General features: G+C 33.2%; 1 long non-coding RNA gene across 1 annotated transcript; it reads right to left on the bottom strand.

Moving 5' to 3' along the window:
- Nucleotides 1–4,541: 4,541 nt before the first annotated feature.
- On the bottom strand, nucleotides 4,542–7,704 carry LOC131687670 (uncharacterized). The gene is made up of 3 exons (XR_009305223.1): nucleotides 7,434–7,704; nucleotides 6,505–7,235; nucleotides 4,542–4,783 (listed from the first exon to the last, which is right to left on the bottom strand). It is a non-coding gene; the product is annotated as an uncharacterized LOC131687670 (long non-coding RNA).
- Between the last annotated feature and the right edge of the window lie 291 nt (nucleotides 7,705–7,995).

The following is a 7,995-nucleotide window of genomic DNA, read 5'->3' as shown; positions in this document are numbered from 1 at the left end:
GCCATAATTTTTAATTTATTTAGCCGATTCGTGAAAATTATAGCTAAAATTATCCCTTTTAGTCTAATTTTTTTTTTAAATTTGTGCAATCTCTTGTTTATTGCAGTTGTAATGTCGAAATTTAACGTTCTCGACGATTTTTCAAAATAAAATAATTTCTTTGAGGTTAATGTATCCTCATTTATTAGTAGATATTCTTGTATTGCCCTGTAATTGGCTTTGCATAATTTTTCTTTTTCAATTAAATTGGAATAGGAAAATTTCTTGGTGATAGATTTTTTTAAAATTATTGTCGATCTTTATTAATGTTTCTAGTGCTATTTCCATATCATGTTACATGTTTTTTTGTATTGTTTAATTTACTGTTTTATCTCTAATTTATGTGCATTCTAGACCTGCTCTAGACTTGCAAGCGATTTCCTTGCCTTCATAAACGCTTGGTGCTTGACGTATCTTGTGTACGTTTGGTAAATGGTGAATATTAGTAAGCAAATGGAGCAAATGGTCAGTAATAACCAGTATTTCGTATCTTGGTTATCTTGCCAATTTGCGTGCTGTTCCAAGCTATTGATAATATTTATTTGCGGATCTCCGCTTACTGTCGGTGATTTACTTGTTCTAGACCCCATTTTTTTCGAAATTTAATATATAGTAATTTAGTATCTAATAATTAAAAATTTAATATACAGTATATAATGATTTAATCGAGGGGCAATTCACTTCCCATTCAAAGTGAATTGAAAATACCTAATTGAAAAAATACACGAGAAATGCTTCAATACACCTTAATACATTTAATACGCCGAAAATACAGTAATGCACTAAAATACGTTACTTCTGGAAGAATTTTTCAATACGTCGATAATACGTCGAAAATACGCTAATACACAAAAATACGTTAGTACCGGAAATATTTTTCAATGCGTCGATAACAATCCAATTCGTCAAGTAATACACTGTTGATACAAGCCATACAAATATTACAATAATTTCATGCCAAATGAAACAAATTCAGTGTATTTCTTATTATGACATAGCGTATGTTTTTTCAAGCTAGATTGTTTACTTTTCTCGGAATTGGGACTCCCAGCAAACGGACTCAGAATCGGTGAATCATTAGAATGACAAGTAGGCAGAAATCAATCAGAATTCTTGTTAGTTTGATTCAGAGGAACAATCCCATAATCTTTAATGGAAATAAACATCCCGTAACATTTGAAAATACTCCCAGAGGACGTGAACATAAATAAATCCGGAACTTCCTACTAGCATCAGTTGGAAATTTTTGATCAAGAATTCGCTCATTTTATCGACATAAACAATGGTTTAATGTTTACCCTAAATAGTGAAGCTCTAAAATCTTGCAAGTTCGAAGTTTACATTGCGATGGATCATTTTGTTTAGATATATAGGTTGCATTATAAATCAACACTCGTTGGGGGAATAGAATCGAAACCAACGCTCGATGAATTGAGAATGCAAAACACAAGATTGTACGCAGCTCACCTGGGTTCGATTCCCAATCCCGCACATAGGGTTAGAGATTTTTCCACAAGAGATTACTCTAACCAGGAAAGAGGCGAATGACCCTAAGGTTAAAACCTCTATAATTAAAATAATAAAAAATAATACTAAACACAAGAATCCGAATTACGAGTCGCTTCCGATCAACTTGCAGGAATGAGTTCAGCCATAACTCTAAGTCCAGTTGGAATTCTGGCTGGATTCTGCCAGAATGCAGGCTCTAGTGACGCAACCGAGTCTAGTACAACCAGTAGGAATTTCGGCTGATTTTACTTAGGAGCATCTCAATTTTACTGAGATGCATCTCAATTTTTGAAACAAATTTAGATAATACTGCAGTGATTAAATATAATACCGCGTTGCTCAAAAATTACCATTGGGTAAGCCTAATTAGAAATTCTAATTCTCTAAATAATAAAATTTGGCATAATGCTTAATTGTTCGTTAATCTTGAAAAATCACTAGTAATTCCATTTGTACTAATTTTATTATTTGCGTTTATGAAATTATTCTACTTGCATTCTACAATAACATTTAAACGTCAAAATTCAGTAACATTCGGTTTCAATTGATTATTCAACAAAAATACAATGCGTGCATACAATTGTACGTTTTAGTACACTAATCCATAAGAATTATGAAATAATTCACCAATACGCATAATACATTGCATTTCGTTAACAATACACAAATACGTTTTTAATGCGCTAATACGTAAGAATTATGAAAGAAATAACCAATACTCATCAATACACAAAATACATGTCATTTCGTGAAAAATACACAAATACGTCTCTCAATACGTTAGCCTGAATCGAAAATACTAGAGTGAGTCGCCCCTCGGATTTAATATCCACCTGTGATATATGCTTTTAGGGTTATTGGGAGGATACTTTAGTTTTGTGTAACAAATAGTTGAAACATGAAAAAACTGTATGGTGCTAACCATGATTTTGTACATATATATTTTTTTTTGACAATTTTGTTTTTATAGACAATTTTAACAACAACTAATTTGAGTAATTTTTTTGACAATTTTATTTTTATAGACAATTTTAGCCTAGATTTTAACTAAAACCTGTTTACTGTTTGATTTGAAATTTTACTCGAACTCTCGAAAACTCGAACTCTTACCTCCGGATTCTGCTGCTGTTGCTAGTATCAGCGTCACTCTCCGTCAGTCATGCACCCAAACCGTCCGAGTAGGAAGAGATACTGCTACGTGTCGAATTAATTTGTAACAACTCGTGGGCCTGTGGCTAGTGTGGCGGCATCGGTAACAAACTGTTGCTGTACAACTGCTTAATTTGCAACAACTCGTGGGGCTGTGGCGAATGTGGCGGCATTGGTACCAAACTGTTGCCGTACAGCTGCTTCACTTCCTCATGGTGTTATTCGGGTGGATAGATAACTGTTATTTGTGTGAATTCTTCTGGATTTCTTGTCACTAATTTGAGTTCGTTCTAACGATTACTAGTATACAGTACAGCTGCTTCACTTCCTCATAGTGTTATTCGGTTGGATAGATAACTGTTATTTGTGTGAATTCTTCTGGATTTCTTGTCACTTGTCACTAATTTGAGTTCGTTCTAACGATTACTAGTGGGTGTTAGATGCCCATTTTCACTTCATATTTCGAGTTCTTCAGTGGGGAGTTTTTTGACACCACCAGTGGATGGAGCACTTTTATGGGTAGCTTTGGTGGCAAGCTGCTTACGCGGAGCCTTACCTCCAGTAGACTTCTTCTGGATTTCTTGTCACTTGTCACTAATTTGAGTTCGTTCTAACGATTACTAGTGGGTGTTAGATGTCCATTTTCACTTCATATTTCGAGTTCTTCAGTGGGGGGTTTTTTGACACCACCAGTGGATGGAGCACTTTTATGGGTAGCTTTGGTGGCAAGCTGCTTACGCGGAGCCTTACTTCCAGTAGATTTACGAGCTGTCCGTTTAGTACGGGCTATTGTCTAAGAAATGTGCCAGTGAATTGAAGAACTTTTTGCAAGTTAGTAATCCAATAAATCGAGAGCGATGAAAATTCACTAGCACTTGTGCTGCCTTCACTTTACTTTTCACGGTCGCCATTTTGGATACGTGATATTACTTTTAAACTTTTAGCCTGTACACTTGTTGGCTGTTTAACATAATGTGTTTTATTCCATTTTAAAATCTTACGAGCTAACCTAGCTAACCTGACTTAAACTATTCTGTGTACATCAAAATGGAAGGAGTCAGTTACAATTTCAAAGTACATAATTATGTACGGGTAGCGTAAAAAAGGGAAAACAAATTAATGAATAAGTATGGGTGCATCGGTTGCTATCGGTGCTTGTTTGGTTACGCAAGGCTGTTTATTTGTCGCCTCAGCATAATAATGACCTAGTGAGAATGTTGCTATAACAAGTGGTGCGACACAGAATGGTTTAACTGGAATGCGCCCATCTGGTTATGCAAGTTGGATTTGAAAACGATCGTTCAAGTAATTTACGATCTGTGGGAAAATATGAGTGTGGCCTCGTTTCAAGTGGCCTGACTAAAGGATATGTTAAATTTGGTTTTTATGACCTGTGACCTGAGAAGGATTCACATTGGTGCATGTAGGGATTGGTTTTGTGGGAATAATTTGTGATGCTAGAAAGTAAGTCCGTTACACGAGTTACACACGCTCATTGAAAATAACTCAAAAGTGAGTGACCACCACCTCAATTCCATAAAAAGTGCACATGGTCAAAAATTGAGTTTTCCTCACTTACTCAGTTTTGAGTTCGGGTACAAAATGTCAATTTTGAGTACTTTTTACGCAAAGACAAAATTTGAAATTTAACCGATTTGTATTTTTAATAATACTAACAAACGCATTAATCTGTATATAAAATTCCACTTACCTGTATCACTAGTTTTTATTACGATGCTTATAAATTTATTCCGAGGTCCTTTCACCTTTTTTCTGTAAATAGGATCTCGTGCTACTGGATATGCAAAATAATAAAATATGTTATTTTAAAAAAGAAACCACACTTGCGAAAACTTACCTTTTAGTTTTCCGAATGTCTCCTCGTTGATTCTTTTGCTGTTGAATCAATATTTGAAACTATTTTCAATTTTTTGTGTGCGGGCTGTTCCACTTCGTGCGCCAGTAAGTTTTTTTTCACTCAAATAGTTGATAATTTCATGGTTACTCAAGAGTTCAGTCAATTCTACTCAAATCGATACTCATTTTTTGACAGTTTGCCCCGGTTTTTGAAATTGAGTAGTGGAAACTAAAATTTTGAGTAGTTTTGAATAAGCGTGCAGAGTATAAATACTTCTGTCCAAAAAAAATATACACTGAAAAAAATGTGTCATTTTTCAAAAAAAACAAAAATTTATGTTAAAAATTTAAATTGCGAAAAAACCCATTTTTTAAAATTTTTTCTGTTTTGTCTACGAAAACCTAAAGAGAAAAGAAACATTTTGAAGGTGATTGCATGATGGAGAACTTATCGGTAAAAAAGTTTTTCTAACAATAACTTCATACATGTTTTAAAATTTCATACTAATTGACATACAAAATTGTAATTTTATCACAGAATATAATTCTAAGAATCATTTAAAATCAAAATGTATTTAACAAAAATCTTCCAAAATCCGATAGTTTTCGAAATATTTGGAATTTTGCTCCATCAAAAACAATTAATTCCTGATATTATGCTCTTTTCAAAAGTTATTCGCGTTACCTTATCATCAAATGTCAAAAATCTAATGTTTATCGTTTTAAAGACGTAAAAGCAATTTTTTAGTGTATTTGGAGCATGGAGAAGCTTTCAATAAAAAAGTTTTCTTAACAACTTTTGACATATTTTTATAATTCATACTATTTGCAGTCAAAAATACAATTTTCTTTTTGAATATGATTCTAAACGCCTTTTTAAATCGAAATGCTCATAACAAAAATTTTCTGAAATGTAGTATTTCTCGAGATATTTTAACTTTTGTTTTACCAACACAATTATTTTGTTTTATTACGACCTTTTCATAAGTTATTCGCCTTTCTCCATCAACAATAATAGGTTTTTCAAAAGGCCCATAAACTTTCCTACAACTTTTCCTTTGACATCAAGGCGATATTGTAAACCATTTGAAAGCTACATTAAAGTAACCAAAATATTATTTAACCATAGGGTCTGATGATTAAACTATATAGTTGAATCATATTTTGGTTGCTTTCATGTAACATTCCAAAGATTTACAATATCGTCAAAGAAAAAGTTGCAGGAAAGTTTATGGGCCTTTTTAAAAACCTATTATTGTTGATGGAGAAACGCGAATAACTTATGAAAAGGTCGTAATAAAACAAAATAATTGTGTTGTTAAAACAAAAGTTAAAATATCTCGAGAACTACTACATTTCAGAAAATTTTTGTTATGAGCATTTCGATTTAAAATGGCGTATAGAACCATATTCGAAAAGAAAATTGTATTTTTGACTGCAAATAGTATGAATTATAAAAATATGTCAAAAGTTGTTGTTAGGAAAACTTTTTTATTGAAAGCTTCTCCATGATCCAAATACACTGAAAAAGTTGCATTTTCATTTTTAAAACGATAAACATTCGATTTTTGACATTTTATGATTGGGTAACGCGAATAACTTTTAAAAAGAGCATAATTACACGAATTAATTGTTTTTGATGGAGCAAAATTACAAATATCTCGAAAACTATCACATTTTGGAAGATTTTTGTTAAATGCATTTTGATTTTAAATTATGCTTATAATTATAAAATTACAGTTTTGTATGTCAATTAGTAGGAAATGAAAAAAACATGTTTGAAGTTATTGTTAGAAAAACTTTTTTATCTTCAAAATGTTTCCTTTCTCTTTAGGTTTTTGTTGACAAAATATAAAAAATTTAAAAAATGGGTTTTTTCGCAATTTAATATTTTAACAGAAATTTTTATTTTGTTGAAAAAAAAATAATGAGTCAAAATAATCTTATTACCTGTGGAAAATGTTTAGTCTTCCATTCCGGTGAAATGTGTAAAGTTTCATCGGAATCTAAGATGGTCGGTCACGATTTTAAAGATTTTCGGACGGATCTTCGTGGAATTCCTCACAATTAGCAGGGCAGATTGATGTTCGAAGCTTCACGAAGCATCCTCTCAAGCATACCACATGCAATCGATGCGTTTCACACAATCGCTGCGAACATTTAGTGGTAAAACTTATCTCTGCTTGGATGAAGCGAGCTTCGCATCTAGTTCGCTTTTTACAATGTTCGAAAAAGTTCATATTAACCTTAGAAGCACACATCGTCGAACACGAAGTAAGCTCTTGGCTCGTGGTTTTTGCGCTTTTGGAACATTGCACAGAGTTTCGAAGCGATATTCGGTGAACACATATAAAGCGAATGTCTCGTTTATTTGAGAATCGCAAACATCGAAGTTTTATATCGCTTCAAGCATCAGCATCATGAGGCCACCGCGAACATGTTCGCTACGTGACTATCTGTATTAAAATCATAAACTGTAAATCTTATTTTGAGTATAAATAAAATGGATTATTTTAAGATTATAATTAGGTGCGTCGCATACCTTACCAATTTATGAGCCACGAGTTTGAATGAGCGTAGTGGTAGTGAAATTCAAATTCTTTTTTTCGAAATACAATCATGTTTACTAGCTACTTTGATTGCAAACTCGTTTTTTCTTCTTCAGTCGGAGTATATTTTCCCTGTCAAGGAGTTTAGGGTGAAGATGTATAAAGTATGTTTAAGGGGGTAAGGGTTTCAGCGTGAAATTTTTTTTGGATGAAATGATACATTATAATGTACAAAAGTTTTGATCAATTCGCTTCGCCTAAATTTCTAAAAAAAATCGCAAATAGTGTTTTTTTCACGCTAAAACCATTACCCCTCTCTTAATAATCTACCTATCTAAAACAAATTCTTCCTAAAAAGAACAATTTTCGGATGGAATCTCACTGCTGACGTCTGAGTTCAGTTAGACGGCGAACTTCAGTTATTTGCATCCACTGAGGGGTAGTTAGGCGTAGTCCGTTGGCCTTTGTTTTCAACTTGTTGCGGTTTCTAACGTTCTTGCGCAACATTCCTAAATCGGCTAGTCATATTCACTCAATAATATGCGATGATTTGTGTGTTAAACGTTATTTTTAATTTTACCAAATGAATTTATTAACAAATACCTACATACTTGAATCAATTATTATTGTCATTAATTGAATTATAATGTTGCATTCTAGACATCTGTACCAAACCAAGAGGAAAGCTTCCAAATGTTTTTGATAATATTGTTTTATATAGGGTTACCACCTCTGGAGAGTCTGTGACCCGGAGATTTTCATTGGACTTTGGGGGGGGGGGGGGGGGACCGGAGGGTGGTAGATTTTGAGTGGAACTAGACGGAAATTGGCATCAAAACGATTGCTCGGCAGTTTAGAGCACTTTAATCGCTTTTTATTACTACGTTAGAGG

The sequence above is a fragment of the Topomyia yanbarensis genome, chromosome 1, assembly GCF_030247195.1.
Source record: "Topomyia yanbarensis strain Yona2022 chromosome 1, ASM3024719v1, whole genome shotgun sequence".
Taxonomy (NCBI): domain Eukaryota; kingdom Metazoa; phylum Arthropoda; class Insecta; order Diptera; family Culicidae; genus Topomyia; species Topomyia yanbarensis.
The sequence above is the reverse complement of the archived record's forward strand: the minus strand, read 5'-3'. Positions and strand labels throughout refer to the sequence as shown.